The following is a 21,378-nucleotide window of genomic DNA, read 5'->3' as shown; positions in this document are numbered from 1 at the left end:
TTTTCAAAAAGCAACTTAATTTTTTTCCTTGAAAACTTTTCGCCTGTCATCCCAGAAAGTTCTTCAGCTCTGAAGTATGTTTATCCCGAAGTGCATGGCTAATTGTCTAATGGAGATTCTCAATCATCCAGGTCATGGTTGTCCCAAAGGTGCTTTTCAAAAGATATTTAGGCTTTCTTGGGTCTTTTTTCCCCTTGGAAATGTTTCACTTCTCATCCAAGAAACTTCTTTAGTTTCCTTCTTGGATGAGAAGTGAAATGTTTTTTTCAAAGAAAAACCAAGAAAGTCCAGAGCTTTACATCAGGTCCCCAAAATCTTGGTCAGGAAACTATCATAGGGTCTAAGACAGGAGAACAAAAAAACATTCTAATTTAATCATTACTGAAATACACAGTGATAATTTGTAAAACTCTAGACAGATATATTAAACCATTCGCCATATGAGAATTAATTTTAAACACAAGAATAACAAATCCCTGTCTTGAATGGCTCCCTACTGTTTACAAAAAAAAAGCCACCAGACTTGTTCACATTAATATAACCTGAAGAGATATATGCCAAAACAAACAATTTCAGTAGGGTTTGAACCGTGGCGTATACAATTCAAAGTCTGCAGAACGAAGCAACTACTCAAAACAAGGAGATAAAGAATCAGAAATTTTGAAAGCCTTTTACTTTACTAAAAGCATACGTTTAGGCCTGACCAACTATGTCCCAGATTAATACAAATGATTATATCATTTTTATCTTCAGCACCTGCAAACTAATTTTTATCGAGTGTCCAATACCATAACCCAATCACCATAATTGCTTTCCCAAGACATATAAACCTGTGGAAGTGTTCACGTATAGAGTAAGTAACACAGAGAGAATTGTACAGATTTTTAAAACTTTACTATTAAATTTCTACTCAAAAACCCAAGGAAAGGTGGTGATGCAGATTCTGACCCTTAGTTATTCTTGTTACTATTTGGCTCATGCAAATTTCAGCTAAGAAAACTCAGCCAGCTCTTAAACTGAAAACTGCAGAAGAAACCATGTGTCGTCTCTCAGTACACGATTAGCTGGAAAGTGGGAAGCCGATCTACACTTGGCTGAAATTAATCAGGAATTTCTACAACATGACAGATAAGAAAATGTATTATTGTATGCAGATTATATACATCTGCAGACACCACTGCAAAAGATAATAGTCATTTTGTTAAATTCTTGCTCCAAGTTTTGGAAAAGAATGCAAGCAGCTCTGCTTCAGCACTCTCTAAGAGACATTACTTATGAATTGGCAACTTGCAATCAGGAACTGCATTATCCAGGATGTGTCAATTATAGTAAGATAGGATGATACTCTTTACCAATCTTTTTAAAATTTAATTATCATTGCAGAAGTATTTATCACAGAAAGATAATTCTCCAACAGGAGACAAATTCCTAAGGGTTCGTGTGATTGTAGAAGCTGGAATCCCATTCATCTTTGGCAAAAACGATGAGCTCAGAAAAAAGAAACTGGTTAAATGTTTGAAATATCAGCAAGATTTAAAGGCTCCCATTATTTAGTCCCTTTGGTGTACTGGTTAAGGCACCAAGCTAGAAACTGGGAGACTAAGAGTTCGAGTCCAGCCTTAGGCATGAAGCCAGTTGGATGATTATGTCCAGTGCCTCCAGTCATTCTCTCTTGGCCCTAGGAAGTAGGCACTGGCAAACCACTTCTGAAAAAGGCCATAGGAAGACAAGCCACTTCTGAAAAACCTTGCCAAGAAAACTGCAGAGACTTCTCCAGGCATTTGCTAGGACTTGAAAAAAAGTGTTTATTCACTCTTGCTTGCATTTAGCTTATTCCCCTTGGTGGTATAACAAACTAAGACACTGGAATTGTTTGTTTACCACAAAAGTATATAGTGTGTAACATTCCAAACACTGCTGAACTATACCTCCCAAAATCTTTCACAACTGGCCACACAGACTAGGGCTCCTGTAATTTAACATCTGGAGTGCAGTGTGTATTTTCTGGTTTAATATTTGGTTCAATTCTGGGCTCCTAGCTTCATACTTTTTTCTCCAGATCAAAGTTTAAACTTTTAGCTACATACAGTAATCTCTTCTTAACACTTAAAACACTAACACTTAGAAAGATACTATAGAAAGTAGATCATCCAAGTTTTGATGTATTATCATATACTTTTTGTGTTCCTTAATGCACACCTGTCAATGAACATATTTCAACAGAGCTTTCTTACAACACTTGGTGAATTACCGTATTTATCGGCGTATAACACGCACCGGCGTATAACACGCATCCCCCATTTTAACACAAAAATTTGAGTAAAAATTTTTTTCATTAAAAATAAATGACTTGGAAGCTCGGAACTTAATGTTGGATTAAAATTTATAACATTAGAACATGAATTATAACATTAACTCCTCTTAAAAGGCAAATATGAAATGAAAAAACACCTCTTTGAGCAAAAAGTTATTTCCATTTTCTTCCTTATATAATATTTTCTGTTTCAACATAAAGTGCCTTCCTTCCTTCCCTCCCTCCCATCCCTTTCTTTATGTTTTCTTCATGCTTTCTTTTCTTTTTCCTCTGCTCTTTTTAAATCCCCCCCCCTTCTTCTCCTCCTCTACATTTAGGTTGGATTAGTTTGTACAACGGTCATCAAACTTCTGAAGTAAAAATAAATAAATAAATCATATTTAAGAAGAAGAAGAAAAAGGAAGACGTTTTTAGTTAAGTCAAACGTTTTAATAAAAGTTTCATCTTTTAAGATTCGTCCAACACATCCAATTGTAACCTTAACAGTAAAGAATATCACCCCAGCTGCTAAAGGTTCAACCAGTCTGAGAACCATTGAAAAGACAACAGTGCAAAATCCAAAAGACACAACTTCCTCACCGCCATTGCTTTGGTACCAAATCTTTGAGGAAGGGGCTCCAGAAAGAAGGAGGAGGAGGAGGAGGAGGAGGAGAAGGGAACCAAAGAGAGGCTTTTACCGGGTCTGCGCCCCACAGCCAGGACCGTCCTTGCGCCTCAAACCGCGTTTCTTCCTGCAAAGCCCTTCGGGCAACCCGAGAGTTCCTTTTGGCGCCAGAAGGGCTTTGCAGGAAGAAACGCCGCGTTTCTTCCTGCAAAGCCCTTCTGGCGTCAAGCGGAACTCTCGGGTTGCCCGAAGGGCTTTGCAGGAAGAAACGCGGCTGGAGGCGCCAGGACGGTCCTGGCTGTGGGGCGCAGACTCGGTAAAAGCTCTCTTTGGTTCCCTCCTCCTCCCCCTCCTTCCACAGTCTGTGTGACGCTGCCGCCAGGCTGAGAGCTGCCGCTGAAACAAGTTTGGGAAGGTCCTTTGCAGGCAGCCAGTTCTAGCTGCCTGCAAAGGACTTCCCCACGTTTGCTTTGAAAGAAACCTCTGCGCGGGAGTTAGAAACCTCTGCGCGGGGGTTTCTTGCCACCTTAGAGGGAACAGTGGACCTGGCGTTGGACCCGTATTTATCGGCGTATAACACGCAGTATCGGCGTATAACACGCAGGCAGGGTTTAAACTTGCAATTTTAGTTTTAAAACTGCGTGTTATACGCCGATAAATACGGTACTTGTTTATATATCAAAATTCTGGGGTTTCACTTAAATATCATCTAGATAACATTTGAAGAATAAATTTTCACAATATTCATGTCTATGTGAGTTGTTTTATATCTCAAGTTAACTTGCTTCTTCAATAAATAGGACCAGTGTTATTTTTAAAATGTAATGCACACAGTTCTATAATTAAGGTAATTTAAGAAAAATACTTCTCCACAAAGATTATACACTTGGGATGGCTGTTTTCCCCCCCTGATTTTTCAGGCTTTCTGAATACAAGGAAGAAATACATCTGAAATCTGAAACAGCCAGTTCGGGATAGGACAGTAGTTAAACTATTGTACTTAGACCAGAGAAATCAAAGTTCAGGTCCTCACTCAACCATGGAGCTCACCAGGTGCTTTATCTCAGTCCATGTACTTTAGAGGCTTATTATTGTAGGAATACAATGTACACTCTCATGTGTACTCAAGAAGAAAGAAAATATAGAAATACTATTAAAATGAATACACCTGAAAACTGGCATCATCCCTATAACCTCAATTGAACACTGCAAACTTAAGGATTCTATAGTTAGGCGCTGCCAAGGCAATCATTTCCCATACCTGATGATGTTAGTGAAAGCATGTCAGTGATACTACAATCCCAAAGATATGCCTATTATGTTTTTTTAGACTGCTACTGTTAAATATCATAGTGAGCAACATAAAATCTTTCTCTTAACTGATCTTACTTAATATTACTTGTCAAATAATTTACATTGTTCAACTGTAGCATTCATTCTTATGAATCCTATAATTATTAGTAATGGAATATATTCCATATATTCATCGCTTGTTGGCAGATGTTCTATATATTGGTTGGTTGAAAATTTTATTCCATGGTAGGTCCACAATTTCATAGGACACCAAGAGAATATAAAATACTGTTTAAAACAATATTATAAATAAATTTAAAATAAATACTTTAAAATGGCATTGATTAAGCATACCAATATGGACTTCCTAAAAATGTGCTTATAAATCAAAGCCATGTTAATATGCCCAAACTAGATACCTGTATATCTATAAAGCAAATGAATACTACTGAAAACTGGCACCATCCCTATAACCTCAATTGAACACTGCAAACTTAAGGATTCTATAGATAGCAGCTGCCAAGGCTATCATTTTCCATACCTGATGATGTTATTGACAGCATGCCCTGATACTACAATCCTCCTTTGACACACTCCTTTTCCTACCCAGAAAGAGAGAGTCAGAGTAGCAAGAAAGAGCACAAAATGAAGATGAAGAGATAGCTAAAAGGAAATAAAGTGGCCATATGCAAGCAATGAAAAGATAAAATTAATACTTATGACACTCAAAGGAAGCACAAATGCTTCAATGTACAGTCCAATTTTGTACTTGGAAATCAGTTTCCTCTATCCCAGTGTGCTTATTTCCATGTGAGCTTGAATGCAACAAGCCAACACAAAATTCAAATAAGGTTTCTTTGTTACTGATCTCAAATAGATACGAGTTGTGTACTCTTTAAAATGCCTATAAAACCTACCATTTTACTTATGACTTTTCATCTTCGGCAATAAAAAAAGTAAAGCACTTTACACAAACATACAAACACACACCAGAGATAGACATAAATACCTACCTTTATGGTTTTAACATCTGCATATCTAGTCTGACTACAGGTATCTTCCAAAATAGGTGTTGTACCAGCACTAACCCTTGTGTAGGGCTCTAGAAAGGCATTTCACTGCCACTTTACTGCCCGTGGTTCAGAGCACAGTTCAAAGTCCTATTTAAATAAAACTTCACAGCCTGTTTTTCTGAATTGATGTTATGCCAGTTGTTCTCCGCCTCTTTGCTGTAACCCTTGCAAAATAATTAGAAAATATTTATAAAAGGGACACAGTGCTTTTTTATTTATTGTCTGTCTTGCTTGACAAGAGGAAAAAAGATTTTCTCTGATCACTATATGCAAGCATAGGAACACCCACATATTTATTCCCTGCTTCTGATCATTAGACACTTCCACACTCCTCCCACTCTTTGCTGAATTCCTGTTGAAAAGGAGTGAGCCAAAAAAAAAAGCCCCCACATGATTCTTCAATCTCACAAACCAACACCCTTAGCAGCCTTTGGAAACTATGAAAATGTCAAAAGCCTATCCCGCTCTTGCAGGACACCCTCCCAGCGATCTGCAAAACTTGCCAAGCTAAGATTTGAGAGCGGGGGGGGGGGACGGGGGGGACAACAGTCCATAATAATTTGAGGATCAGACAAGCACCATAATTAAAATCTGCCTTGATATATAGTTGGCTAATTTTCCAACCAAAACTCCAATGTTAACAACTGAGATATGCAATATATGAATAGGATAAACATACGTATATCCCAAATAATGTTAGATATTTGGGGGAAAGAAGCATTTGATCAAAAAGTCTCATACAATCATTCAATCTCTTTGGCAACTGTTTATAATGTTATAATATTTTAGAAATCATGCTCCACACTGATATAAATGTTTTTCTCACTTTTAAAGTTTTAATTTATCTAAAGCATCTGGAGGCCGGGAAGGCTGAAAATGGGCCACACAGTGGCCTTTCAGGGCCTCTGCGGGCCCCATTTTTGGCCAGCAGAGTGCTGCTGCAGGCTGGGGAAGCTGAAAATGAGGCGGGGGGGGCAGCGTGCAGGGCTCCCCCACCCCGTTTTGGCAGGCAAAGTGCTGCAGGAGGTGTCCGTCCTGTTCCCCCCCTGCTGACCCCTGCCGACCCACGGAGGATAACTACCATGCTGATCCAGCCTTCAAAGAAATCCAGTTTGACACCCCTGGCCTAGGAAGAGGAATTTTTTTTAATCACAACCATATTTATAGCCTGTCTTAATTGAATGAATATGAACTGATGACTATCTTTTTCCATTTCACCTATTTTCCCCTTTCACTATCATGTTATGACTCAGTTGCCCTCCATATCTACATATCCCAGCAGGCACTCTTCATAGGAGTTTTGTATGTTATTATTAGGTTTACTTTGAAAGAAGATACAAATAAATATATTCGTAAATATAAATATATTTGTAAATATAAATGTAGACTTTCCCATGCTTGTATAAAGAATGGGTTTTTTTTTCACTATGGAACAAATAGGTGCTGGACTACTAAATATAGTCTGAGAAAGAAAAATAATACATAATACACATATTTATTTTTGAAATCAATAGTGTATATGAACCTATTTCATTCTTGTTAACATTCTGTTCATTAAGGCAAAGGAGTGCCACCCTTACATTAGTGCGCCTGCAGTCTGCAGCTTGGTCCGTTTAAATGTACAATAAAACTGACAGAAAACTGCTCAGCCTAGTATTTAACATGACATTCTGTTACCATCTAAGTTACAGTCACAAAAACCAGTTAATTTTCAATTAATGTGTCAGTAACCTATGTACATTCAAAATAAATGAAAAAATGAATTAATCTGAAGTAATACTACTTACATACTATTCAAAATTAGAGTTTCAATTTATATTGTCAGGCCTTCCCCACCCCTTTTTCTCTTTTTATCAGTAGAAGGGAGTGGTTTGAAATATACACTGTTGTTGCACCAAATATTACTATCCCTGGGGAAATACATTGACTCTAAAACAAAAGAAAGTTGCATTACATTGAAGTAATCTGATTGTATACTATTCAGTGTTATTTTAAGAACAAGCTTTTGTTTAAACTGGGTGTTTCTTTGGCAGTCATTTTTTGTTATTATGGTGAGATTCTTGATAAAATATGTCATTTGTTTGCAAGGCTTTGAAAAGTTACAATATTTGAAATGTTACAATGCTGAGTATGTATATTTATATGGTATAGCCCAGCCATCATTCATACATATTCTTTGCATTTTTTTAAAGCACATTGTTTCCATAAGCTCGCTCTATTATTATGGAATCTTGGGCTTGTATTTTCTATAGGTTGGGAAAGATTGATAAATTAAAAGCCATCTTTGATTTGATTTGATTTATTGCATTTCTATGCCGCCCTATTCCCAGAGGGACTCAGGGCGGCTCACAAACCAAAGTAAGGGGGGGGGATGCAAACAGGAGGAAAACAACGGACAAACAACTACAACAATTTAAAAAAACAATCAACAAGCACAGAATTCGAGCGGGGACGGGAACTCGTCAGCCCCAGGCCTGTCGGAACAGCCAGGTTTTAAGGGCTTTGCGGACCATCTTGCAATGGTTCATTGCAAAAATATGTTTGTGCTGTCTACAGTTATTTATTTCTCGGTTGGATGTATATCCTCCCATTCCTCCAGAAACCTATGACACCTCTTCCTTCTATTTTCCCCATACAGCAAAACTGCAAGATAGATTAGACTTAGAGAATAACTTGCCTAAAGATACCCAGGTAGCTTCCATAGCTAAGCATAGTTGCAATCTGGATTTCCCTGATAACAATCTAGTAATATACCACAATGATTCTCTGTGACTATTTAAATCTACTGATAAGTCATGGGCTATAACAACTTTAATGCTCCTTTCGCAAAAATGAATACATAAGATTTTGTATTTTTAAAGGAATTTCAAAATATTGTAGTTATGCATGTATAAACTGTAATTCAGAATATTTTTATCATATAAGTATAAACTTCAAAGGATTATAGCAATAGCAGTTAGACTTATATACCGCTTCATAGGGCTTTCAGCCCTCTCTAAGCGGTTTACAGAGTCAGCATATCGCCCTCACAGTCTGGGTCCTCATTTCACCCACCTCGGAAGGATGGAAGGCTGAGTCAACCTTGAGCCAGTGAGATTAGAACCGCTGAACTGCAGATAACAGTCAGCTGAAGTGGCCTGCAGTACTGCACCCTAACCACTGCGCCACCTCGGCTCATAAAAACAAAGCATTAAACTATTGAAAAGCAAAAATTCAAGTGCATGTACTCACAGTCATAACTGTGTATGATACAATTAAAAGTGTCAGCCCTCTGTAGCTATTAGATAAAATCTACTTTCACTATCGATATGAATGCTTTGCTTAAAATACTAGTATTCCTAATCATAGCATGTCTTCCGCTTACCCAATGATTGAAACACAGGATGCTTTCTCTATATTGCAACAGCTTAAACTAGATGGGGTCTTCCCTCTATAGCAATGCTCCCCAACCTTTTGGGCACTAGGGACTGGCTCTGTGGAGATAATAGGTTTTTCCAGGAACCAGAGGGGACATAGTTTCATGTGCTGCCTGCATCTTGTGAATGGGGCTTCGCTTGTTTGCACAGCCCAGTTTCTGGCATGCCATGGACCAGTTCTTGTCCACGGACCAGGGTTAGGGACCCCCTGCTTTATAGCACACATGTAGAAAAGTACAACATTGCAGCTGCTTTCTTTCTCTTCAGATAATACTATAATTTAAGTCTTTCTATTTATAATTTCACTGTCAGGCCAAAATAACCTTGGAAGCATGAGTACAGATCTTTATCATCATTTTAGCTTGTTTCCAATAAGAGCTTTCCGGTCTTTATTCTGTAATTGTATTATATCGTTGTGTAGGTTTTTCTCTCCTCTCATTGTAGATCCCTTTGAAGGGCCCCACTTGACAAAAAGCATCTCAATACATAAATCAACTGCTGGTAATCCTGACATATCCACTTCAGCTAATTCAAGAACCTACATTAAGCAGCTTTACCATTTTTAAAATAACCTAATTCAGTAATGGAGTAATCTGCTGTACACAATGGAAGTCTGCGTTCATATTAGCTTAACTGCAGCGTTATTCATCTCAATAATAGCAAAAAGCACCAACTAGAGATATTGTTGTTTCAATGGTGTCCCCCAGTTTCTACAATTCTAATTCCACTTCATTGGCTTTTAAATGGGTTTTGAAAAGCTTTTTAGGTGTTTTTAACTAATATCTTGGGCTGAGTATTCTACATTTTAACTGCTATTATACATGATTTCAAAACTATTTCAGCTGTACTATTAATGTATAAATACCTCCTTCCAAATCGGAGAAATGGAGGTGGCAATGCATTGCTACAACTGATTTTTCTTAAAATGAAAAGATACTAGAATACAATAAGTAGAATGAATAAGTAGCAGAATGAATAAAGATGCAGAAAGAACCAAAGACAACAGGGCCACCTACAAGATTAACATGTCGGGAGTGACTTTGCAAAGATTAGTTTAAATCCTAGGACAGAATAGCAGATTTCATCCATTTGTACACAAAAGGCCACCGTCCACTTCAGGGCAAATCTATCATTTTTGCAATGGAGGTGAGTATTATTCAGACACCATGAATAATAATAATCACAATAATAATAAAGTATTACACTCTAACACCAATTCCACTTGGGTCTTGCCAGCATGAATATATACCCCAAGGTTTCTTTTTGTCCTCCCCTAGTTGTAGTAGTATTTTAGGAGGAAGTCAAGAACTTTTTAAAAAACCCTATTTTTTTATAAATTAGGAAAGGATCTACTTTTGCTATTCATTTTGGTGATAAAAGATTAAAAGAGAGAATATGAATCACATTCCTGTGACCACAAAGTTTTGCAAACAGCTGTAAAGTTACCAAGCATCCAAAGTGCAGTCATGTAATTGCAGGAGGAGGGGTCCATAGAAACTTTGAATCCATAAGTACAATACAATAGCAGAGTTGGGAGGGACTTTGGAGGTCTCCCCCTGCCTAGGCAGGAAACCCTAAACCATTCCAGACAAATGGCTATCCAACATCTTCTTAAAGACTTCCAGTGTTGGGGCATTCACAACTTCTGGAAGCAAGTTGTTCCACTGATTAATTGTTCTGTCAGGAAATTTCTCCTCAGTTCTAAGTTGCTTCTCTCCTTGATTACTTTCCATCCATTGCTTCTTGTTCTACCCTCAGGTGCCTTGGAAAATAGTTTGACTCCCTCTTCTTTGTGGCAACCCCTGAGATATTGGATCACTGCTATCATGTCTCCCCTAGTCCTTCTTTCTATTAAATTAGACATACCTGGTTCCTGCAACCGTTCTTCATATTTTTTAGTCTCCAGTCCCCTAATCATCTTTGCTGCTCTTCTCTGCACTCTTTCCAGAGTCTCCACATCTTTTCTACATCTTTGTGACCAAAACTGAATGCAGTATTCCAAGTGTGGCCTTACCAAGGCATTATAAAGTGGTATTAACACTTCATGTGATCTTGATTCTATTCCTCTGTTTATGCAGCCTAGAACTGAACTGTGTTGGCTTTTTTGGTAGTTGCTGCACACTGCTGGCTCATATTTAAATGGTTGTCCACTAGGACTCCAAGATCCCTTTCACAGTTACTACTGTTGAGCAAGATACCACTTATACTGTACCTGTGCATTTCGTTTTTTTTGGCTTAAATGTAGAACCTTACTTTTCACCATTGAATTTCCATCCACCATTTTATTAGATAGTGCCCAATGTTCAAGTTTGTCAAGATCCTTCTGTATCTTAAGCCTGTCTTCTGGAGTGTTGGCTATTCCTGCCAGCTTGGTGTCATCTGCAAATTTGATGAGTTCCACATTTATTCCCTCATTCAAATCATTGATGAAGATGTTGAAGAGTACAGGGCCTAAAACAGAGCCGTGGGGTACTCCACTGCATACTTCCCTCCATGAAGATGCAGTTCCATTGAGGATTACACATTGAGTGCGGTTGGTCAGCCAGTTATGAATCCAGAGTAACAGGAGGCCTGTCATAACTTCAAATGATTGCTAAGCACCTGGTTGTAAATCAATAACTACCTTTATAAGGCTGCCTTACAGCTGCAGAAACTGAGTGAAGCTCTCAGGATTTTCAGACCATGTTTTATTTTCTTTTTGCCTGGAACTAGAGTTTACTTGCATTGTGAACAATGCATTTGCTTAATGGCTGCCACAATAAATATTGAAAAATTGGGTATAGTCACATAGTGACCCATTTAACAAGCAGCACAACTTACAACCATAATTCTTGGCTCAATTTACAGTTGTAAGTCAAAGACTACCTGTATCAAATCATACTATTTGTACATTTCAGGTCAGCATTTCACTGGTCAAATGCCCCCTCGCAACAGTACAGAAGCTACAGAAGGAAAAAGATTGAGTTAAATTATACTAAAGGTCTGACTGTATATAAGAGTGAATTTGTACATCCCAATTTCTAGGGTCCATCTATAAATCAGCATCTAGCAGATCTTGGATAAGCAGTTAGGCTGATGATATTTTTATGGGAAATTCCTTGGTAACTCCAGGGCTTTAGACTAGACTAGAAAATCAAAAAGCATTCTGGGAAAAAGGCAATAGCAATCTATTGATACTAAGAAAAGTATTTGGATGTGTCCATGAATTCCTGAGAGGCTGAGCTGAATGCAAGAGGACTTTACCATTACCAGTAGTTAATTAGTATCTAAATTAACAGCCTACACAAATATCTAATCCAGTGTTGTTTTATTCTTCAATAATATAAATCAGTTTATTTGGCGTCTGAAAATATTCTGCAAAATCTCTAATTTTGTTTTATTTTTACCCTTAGAGTTTGAAAGGAACACAGAGGCAGAAAAACAAAATGATGAATTAAATAAATTGTCGTGCCAACTGTGACTCCAGATTGTGAGAGCCAATTCGCAAAAAGCTGCCATAATTAACTTGGTCAGACATAAATCTGTGAAAAAGGGTTTTGCTCGACTCTAGTCCCCAGACATGTTAGGGGTACACGTCAGAATGAAGCACCATTTTTATTTTCCAAGAATTAATGATAGTATTGGGAAGCAGCCATGTTTCAAAGCAAATGGCAAGCTTTCAGTCAGCACAGAATTGGCACACTGCTCTGAAGTATGCCAGAAGTATTTCCCCTTTTTATTTTTGATCTAGAAGGACGCGGTGGCTCAGTGGCTCAGATGCTGAGCTTGTCAATCAGAAAGGACGGCAGTTCAGCGGTTTGAATCCCTAAAGCCGCATAAGGGAATGAGCTCCCATTACTTGTCCCAGATTCTGTCAACCTAGCAGTTTGAAAGCACATAAAAATGCAAGTAGAAAAATAGGGACCACCTTTGGTGGGAAGGTAACAACGTTACATGCGTCTTCGTCATAGTCATGCTGGCCACATGACCATGGAGGCATCTTCGGACAGTGCTGGCTCTTCGGCTTTGAAACAGAGATGAGCACCGCCCCCTAGAGTCGGGAACGACTAGCACATATGTGCAAGCGGAAGCTTTACTTTTTATCTATCTTTGATCTAGAAGAATTCTTTTAAAAAGTGCAAAGATAACCACAAGTACTTAATGCCCATGGATATCAGAAGGAAAGTTCTGAAGAATGACAATCAACAAAACTGTTTTTCAAAATATTCTAGTCTAGTGTGCATACTCATAGAAAATAAGACAATTTTCTAATTTGTTGGGGTTTGTTGTATACATGGATAAAGTCATAGTGTATCTGCTTCTTTTATAAATGCCATACATGATCAATTCCATTGTGGGTAGCAAGATAGGTCTGCATTTCATTGTACAGTATGTCAAAAACATGTCTTAATATGGCTTTATATTAACCATAATATGGCTTAATGTTAAATAAGGGTCAGAGTTGACTATCACTTGGACTAAGGAAATTATTGTTAGAAAGTGAATTGCCTTATTCACAATTCTACTTGAGCTGTGGTTTTTTTTTTTTTTTTTTAAATCTAGCCATACAAATTACTGGGACATAATGAAAACATCACAACATTCAAGACAAGGTGCAAATTTTGTCCAAAAACTTATCAGGAACAGTCAAGAAGTTCATGCACTTCCCACTACTCCTTTAGAAGGTTTACCAAAATGCAAATTATTGGACAAATTTGATCCATTGGTTATAACCAGGAATTGACCAACCAGCATGTTGTCAAGCCTCACATCATGGGTTGAATGATTGGCCCGGGGTCACCCAGCTGGCTTTATCCCTATGGTGAGGCTAGAATTCACAGTCCTGCCTGCTGTCTTAACCACTAACCAAACCAGCCCTTTAAGAAAGCAGAATCTATGCAGCTTTACATTGATAGGTTTAGGTTGAGATATAGGTGATTGAGTCCTCCTTTATTTTAAAGGCCAAGGAAGCGCTGATGTAATTTGCACAAGTTTGACTGAAAATACCAAAAATCTTGGGAATAAAAAATGACATCTTTACCCAAAACACTGCCACTTTCAGAGCCACAAAGAATGTTCCACCAGAACATTGTGGAAGAAAACATGTTCTGTGAAGTTCATGAAAAGTATCCAACTCTGGAATTTCCCAGTTTAGGAAAACTACCATTTTTTGTAATCCATATAATTGTTTGTTTCAAGCTTTTATTATATAAAATTAATAGTTTAAAACAGCAGTAATCCTTCACTCCCATCTCATACATTCACTTACACTCCTAGCTACCAACACATCCTTAACATTCCATTGAAGAAAACTTTTATCCTGGAACTAGCTGAATACCTGTGCTCCTCTACGAAACTATGTGATCAGGCTTGATAAATTGACACAGCTTGAAAATTAATGAGTAGTTATGATCGGCCTCTCCTCTCCCCTTCTCTCTCTCAGGCTTGCCCCACAGAAGCCTCTCCTCTCCACCTTCTCTCCCTTAGGCTGGCCCCATTGATCCTCTCCAAACTCCCAGCCTGCAGGCCGGATGAGTCATGCACTGGCCACGCCCAAATGGCAGTTGGAACAGAGTTCTTTTCAGGAGAAGGGGAGTAGAACGTCTAATGCCTTACCATTAGAGCATGTTAATAATAATATAAGAAATACTAATGATTTGGTGGTCTTTATGAAAAATCCTTTCTTAGCAAGTACCTAGAAGCCAAGAGGAACATACATGCCAAATTTTAAGTTTGTAGGCTTTACGGTTCTGGAGATTTCATGATGCTGTGTGAGCGGTATTTCACTTTTATATATATTGATAAAACAGAGCATGGAGGAATCCTCCTGGAGGGATTAGCTAAAGGATCTTTTTGAAGCACCTGGTGGTGAGAAGAACCCATCCAATCAAGCAAAATAATAAAAAAACTTAAAAACTGGTAATTCACGCAAGGAAACCCGGTTATGCTCTTCTGAAATATGAGTACTTGACCTTTATTTCTCATTAACAATTTGTTAAATTGCAGTAATGGCAGAGCATTCTTTGAACATAATACTTCAATATGTCAGAACAAGAGAGCAGAAGGGTCAGGCACTGGTTGTTTGCATGACAATGAATTTTTCTCTTCTATTCTGATTATCACAATTGTCCCTGTCTACAAAAATCAACTTCTCACACAAAAACAGTTTAATAAGACACAAAATGGCACCTGCTTGCAAACTTGATGCTAGTAAATTACACATAGAAGGCTTTGGATAAGTCTGTTTCCACTCCCTGGAATAAATAGAGGAAAAACAAAAATAGTTAAAGAACTTTGCAAAGACTTGCACAGTTGTCATTATCTGAAAGCACAGGAGTATGTAGCAGTGTGATGTAACATGGCACCAATACAAAATTCTAGATACTAGGAACAATGGGCATTATGCAAGTGACCTTCCAGTTCTGCGGAGCCTTCCTTTGATCTCCTCTCCAACTCCAAGTGTACAAGCCAAATCAGTTCAAAAGGAAACCTGATGACTTTGCAGTGATAGAAAAGGGAGAAAGAACCTGTACAACTAGCAGATGCCCTTCTGCCAGCAGAATGACCCATTTGATGCAATTCATGACTAGGAGAAAGGGTTCTGGACTTTATTCTCTTCTTTTTGAAGCTAAACATGTTGCTGCAAATACTAACCCAGGGTTTGTAATTAGAGCCAGAAACTGATTTGATAATAATAATTAGGCTTAATGCTCAGAAATTCTTAACGTTGGTACTATATAATAGTTCACCCGAGTTATTTCACATAAGGAAACAAAGGGAATCTGAACACAAAACACATTAGCCTTACAGCAAATTAAAACTAAGAAGATAATTCAAAGCAACAAACGTAGGAGAGGGGCATATCCTGTGGAATTCAGAATGCCAATTATAACACTTAAACACTTTCTTATTGGAAATTTAGCCTTTAACCTGCTACTCCAAAAAAGCCAGAACTTCAGCTAAAAGCATTCTGATTCAGAGATTAATGGTACCACCTGCTAACAATTTTCCTGCCCTAAATAGACCTTGAAACTCTACCAGATTTATATAGAATCATTTGCCAACTGATTCAGACATTTTTACTATGAGGTTAGTAACCTGAATTAACTGAATTTTGCTATAATAATTTTCTCATTTCCTTTATACTGATTCTGCTGTTATGATTCTTAAATCTACCCATTGTTTATTTATTTAAAAAATATTAATAGCCACCTCTGGGCAAGTATAAGTTCAAAAATTATAAAAACAGAGCACAAAAGGTAGTAGTCATTTAGCCGTCTGTCTCTGGTAGCCTCTGATTGCAATTATGATGTTGGGGAGAAAAGCAGCTCAAAAAATATTTAAGTAAACTCTCCACTTTGGGAAGGGGGGGCGGGGTGAGAGTCAAGTATATGAATGGAAGCTACATTTGAGAAAACCCATAGTCTGGATCATGCCCTTAGGGAAAGGTGTGGCCACAACTTTGTCTGACTGAGGAACAGTTTTTCAGGAGCAGGTGTTGTGGCCCATCAGCGGCCAGCAGATCTGGCAGTAGATTTGGACAGTGAGGAGGTTGGGGAGGAACATGGGCCAGTCCTGGAGTCTGGAGAAGGCTCTGACGAGTGCTCTGTGTCGGAGGCAGAGATGGGGCCAGGACTGTATGACAGTTATCAGCTGCCTTCAGAGTTGGAAATCAGTGGGGCAGAAGAACAGCTGGAGCCTAGATCAGAACAGCAGGTTCCTAGAAGTAAATGTGACATATTTCCCTCTTGAACAGGGCTGTCAAGCTCACGTCATCACAGTGGTGCCATGTGAGCTATCAGGACTTTTCCCTCTTCCCTAAACCCAGCGTAGGCAGCGCGTGATGCACCTTGAGCATCTAACTGGCCATTTTATGTCTCAGCCAAAGGAGCATTTGACACTATTTAATGCTCCTACCAGCTACACCACAAATACATAATTTAATTCACCAGTTTGCTAGAAATTAGGGATAATGTAAAAAGGCTATTAAAAAACTAATTCACCAGAACCTTCAATAATATCTTTAACAAAGATCCCATGGGGAGAAAGTACAAACATTTAAAAAAAAAAACTCAAGAGTATCTATGTTTCAAGATACAAACCTTAATTTCAAACTGCAACTCACTCATGCCAACAACAGACTTTACTTGAACTCTTGAGAAGATAATTGTTTCTCCAGGAATTACCTTATTACTCATCATAGAAGGAGTTCATGGAAATGATGGCACAGCAGTTTCATAGAGACAAATGCCTGCAGTTTTGGAAATATAAAGAATAATCCACTGCATTTATTGTGAGTGGATGATATATGGCATTGAAGCATGTGTTTTTCTCTGTCTTATTAAACTGCCTTAGGTATGGGAAGATATCTTATTTGGCACATTCTTGACAACCTAAAAGGGCAAATTAAATAAAGCTGTGATTAACATTATTTTCCTAATCTCATTTTTCATGGGGCCTCACTGCTTGTATTCACCATGAAAGAGAAAAGATCACACATCTTAAGAACTTTCCCTCAAAATGCAGGGAAGTATAATGATTGTTCCATTTTCAAGTCCGCCATGTATTTTCCACAAACGTTAGCAAAGGAGATTTAGATCATTTTGTCTCTGCATTCATTCAAAATATATAGTAATCTAATCAGTAGACAGATAAATATATGATTATTTTTCCTACCCTTCCATGGACACAGCGAGGGGGGGGGAGGGAGAGAGAGTTATATCATGGGTAGATAAACCTGGGCCCATTAGATGGTTTAGAGAAGCCCGTGGGCCAGATGCATCACGCATTGGCCATGTCCACTCCCATTTTAGCGAGGGGGGGAGTCACGATATGTCATGTGACAACAACGTGACGACACGAGTTTGATACCCCTGGTTTAGAGAATAAGATGATCTCACTTTGCAACATAATCAAGATTCAAGGATTCATGTATTTATCAAATTTATATGGCTACCCATCCCACAAGAAATGACTCCGGGCAGAATATAATAATAAAATTGGCAATTAAAACATTTTATAAAATCAACTAAAAGTAATAAACAGAAGTTTGAGCTAGTGGTTAAGGAATCAGGCTAGAAACTCGGTGATCATTGAGTTCTAATCCTGCTTTAGGCACGAAAGCCAACCAGCTGACTTTGGCCCATCACTCTATCTCAGCCCAACTCACCTTACAAGATTATTGTTATGGGGAAAATTGGAGGAGATAGGAATATTAGGCACATCTGCTGCTTTGAGTTGTTAATAAAAATAAACAAAATAGTAAATCATGAGAAGGAGGATCAATATTACATGCAGTATCGTGACCCGCCAAAACCGCGGTAGACAAAACCGCGCTCGACGAAAGCGCGTACCTGACGTCATCAGCAGCACGACGAAAAAAATTAAAAATAAATTAAATTGAAATTAAAATAAAATTAAAGCAAGCCGATTCACATAAAGGTAAGGGTTAGGTTTAGGTTTAGGGTTAGGGTTAGGTTAAGGGTTAGGGTTAGGTTTAGGGTTACGTTAAGCGTTAGGGTTAGGTTTAGCGTTAGGTTAAGGGTTAGCGTTAGGTTTAGCGTTAGGTTAAGGGTTAGGTTTAGGTTTAGGGTTAGGGTTAGGTTAAGGGTTAGGTTTAGGGTTAGGTTTAGGGTTAGGTTTAGGGTTAGGTTTGGGGGGGTTAGGGTAAGGTTTTCGCTTTAATTTTAAATTTACCGGGGCTTCCTGGGAGGAGCCTACTGGTGGGGGCAGCAAAAAATCAGCTGCCTCCGAATTCCTGGCTACGTACCTGTTTAGAGGATCTTCCATCTGACGTCTTATCAGGTTTTCTTATCCTTCAGGCAAGAAGGAAAGAAGAAACTGTTTTGCTGGCAAATGCTCTTCGATTTTTGCAGCTTTTGTGCTTGCAGGAAAGGGGGGCTAGCCCAAGGCAGAACGGCTGTCCGTGCTGGGAACTTCAAACTGCCTTGTGCAGGACAAAGTAGGTCTCTCCCACTCTGCTCTAAGCTTTGTTTGATTTATTCTTATCACGAGCTGGATCCGTTTACTGTGGACAATAATTGCTTATCAACATTTTAGCTTCTTTTCTTTTTCTCCTCCGAAAAATTATTTACTCAGAGGCTTCTAAAATGGCGCCGAGCAGGCTGGCCTCTCCGATAATAACGAACACTTTTTGCTAACTCTCACAAAAATTCAAAACAAAAGAGATTGCTTATCATTTGTTTTGGTTTCACAATAGAAGAATTTTACTCCTTCATTAACCTTGCTTATTTGGAAGTTAAATGGTGATGAATCTGTTGAATGGTCTTGTTACAATGTTTACTCACTGAAAGTTTTGCCAAGCCTTAAACTTCAAAATAAAAGCCTCTTTACTTAAAGCTGCAAACTCAGGCAATAGAGTTTTATTAACTGCAGGCAGATAAATTTTGAAATGGCTTCAAAACCAAATATTAACTTGAAGTCGTCACCCTCTACTTCCAGGGGCACATCCTCAGTGCCTGGCACAAAGCTGCAGCCTCCGCTTCCTACACCCCCTGCTGGGGATGTGTTAACGAAAGAATTTTTCCTGAGTAATCTAAGCGAGGCTCTCAATGCACAGACAATTAAAATGGAAGATAAGTTTAGAGATAATAGAGAGGTGGTAAAGCAGGAGAGAAAAGAGGAAATGAAAGAAATGAAAGAAGAAATTAAAAGTGAAATAAATGGACTTAAACAGGAGCTGTATGAGAAATTTGATGCTAAGATTGATAAAATTAGAGATGACGTGCTGAGTCTTGTAACTGTATTAACAGAACATATTTCTGGAGTGGAAGATACTCTAGAGGTTCTTAATGATGCCAATGCTAACTTGACATTGAAAACAGAGGTGGTGGAACAAAAAGTGGAAAAAGCTGAAAAAGAAATTATTATGATACAGTACCGACAAATGGAGTTCGCATTAAGAGTAAGGGGGCTGCGTGAGGAGAAACAGGAGAACCTGAAACAGATCCTATCGGAAGCCTTTGACCGCCTGATGGGAAGACCAGGGACCAATCAAGACTGGCGAATTGACAAAGCTTACCGCGTTAACTCCTGGCTGGCAAAGCAGAAGCAGCTTCCTCGAGACATCGTTATATATTTTACTACAAGAGAGTTTAGAAATATGGTACTGCAAGCATCTTATAATACTAAGCTTCAAATTGGCGGTCAAGACCTGGCTGTTTTGAAAGAGATACCACCTCAAATGTTAAGAGCCAGGAGGGACTACACTTTTTTGGTCGAAGAACTCAGAAATCGTCAGATACAGTATAGATGGGATGCACCATTTGGCATCATATTTACATTTGATAAGCAAAGATACCGCCTCAACTCTGTATGGAAAGCCCAAGATTTTTATTATAATATATTGAAGGCCGGACACCCTGCACCATCTGGACCTAGAGAAAGACCACAAGAAGGACAGGATAGACAGCAAACTACACAACCACCAGACAAGATGGAGCATCTCTCTTCTCTAGAAGTGCAAGGTGCTATGGAACCAAGACCTAGCCGCATGACTACTAGACGTATGGAGAAACAAGCTAAAAAGCAACAGCATCAACAATCATCGGCCATCGATCAAGGATCTACAACAACAAATCTGGAAGCAATGGGAGGAGCTAGACCTAAGGTTAAACAGGCTGTGCAGGAAGCTCTAAAAATGCTTCAACCAACCAAAGATGACAACTAAGATTTTAACATGGAATGTCAACGGACTGAACTCTCCACAGAAGAGGAAGAAAATATTTCATTATCTCAAACAGTTTAATAACGATGTAATTTGTTTGCAAGAAACTCATATCAAGTCAACTGATCAAAAATATTTGATCAACTCAAAACTTGGTCAACATTTTGCAGCTTCTGCTATGGAAAAGAAGAATGGTATAGTTGTATACTTAAGAAAAGATATGAAAGCTGAATTAATAGAAGCAGATCCCTTCGGAAGATATATTGCTTTAGACTTAATCTTAGAAGGGAAAAAGACATTACTTTTGGGAATTTATGCTCCCAATCAACAGCAAGATAGATTCTATAGAAATCTTCATGCTAAATTAGTACAGTGGGACTATAGTTCCTGTATACTATTGGGTGACTGGAATGGAGTGATAGATACTAAGAGAGATAAGAAGATTTCCCGCCTAAATACCAAGATGCGAGCAAAGTTACCCAAATCTTTCTTTGACATTATGGATGATTTTGAATTGAGAGACATTTGGCGAGAAAGAAATGCAGAGGAATATGACTTCACTTTCTTCTCGGACAGGCATCAATCCCTTTCAAGGATTGATTTTATCCTAACCACTAATGATTTGCTTTCTAGGGTCAAGAAAACAAAGATTGCAGCTAGGGTCCTTTCGGACCACAACCCAGTTTGGATGGAGTTGGGAAGGGTAGTGCAGGCAAGAAGGTCTTGGAGATTGAATGAAAACTTATTTAGATATGAAAAGTATATTAATGATTGTAAAAAATTACTATCTGAATATTTTGTTTTGAATATGAATAAGGGTACATCTATGGAATTTGTATGGGACGCAAGCAAAGCGTATATGAGAGGAGTTTTGATGAATATAAATAAAACACATAGAAATAAGCAAGGGTTAAAACGAACAGAACTGGAAGAGGAAATTAAGAGAAAAGAGCTGGAGTTAACAATGAACCCAGATGATACAAAGGTTAAGGAAGCTATTAACATATTAAAAT

The 21,378-nt window shown here is 38.4% G+C and overlaps 1 protein-coding gene across 5 annotated transcripts in view; it reads right to left on the bottom strand.

Moving 5' to 3' along the window:
• COBLL1 (cordon-bleu WH2 repeat protein like 1) overlaps positions 1-21,378 on the bottom strand; it is a 133,214-nt gene that overhangs the window by 59,822 nt on the left and 52,014 nt on the right. Inside the window, exon 1 of one of the 5 annotated variants that reach the window (XM_032210755.1) lies at positions 5,225-5,529. The exons of the other annotated variants lie outside the window; for them this stretch is intronic. The gene's annotated coding sequence lies outside the window, so the exon portion shown is untranslated. Of the gene's footprint in view, positions 1-5,224; positions 5,530-21,378 lie in introns of those variants that run through there. 5 annotated transcript variants of the gene reach the window in all.

The sequence above is a fragment of the Thamnophis elegans genome, chromosome 1 (assembly GCF_009769535.1).
Source record: "Thamnophis elegans isolate rThaEle1 chromosome 1, rThaEle1.pri, whole genome shotgun sequence".
In the NCBI taxonomy this organism is placed as follows: Eukaryota; Metazoa; Chordata; class Lepidosauria; order Squamata; family Colubridae; genus Thamnophis; species Thamnophis elegans.
The sequence above is the reverse complement of the archived record's forward strand: the minus strand, read 5'-3'. Positions and strand labels throughout refer to the sequence as shown.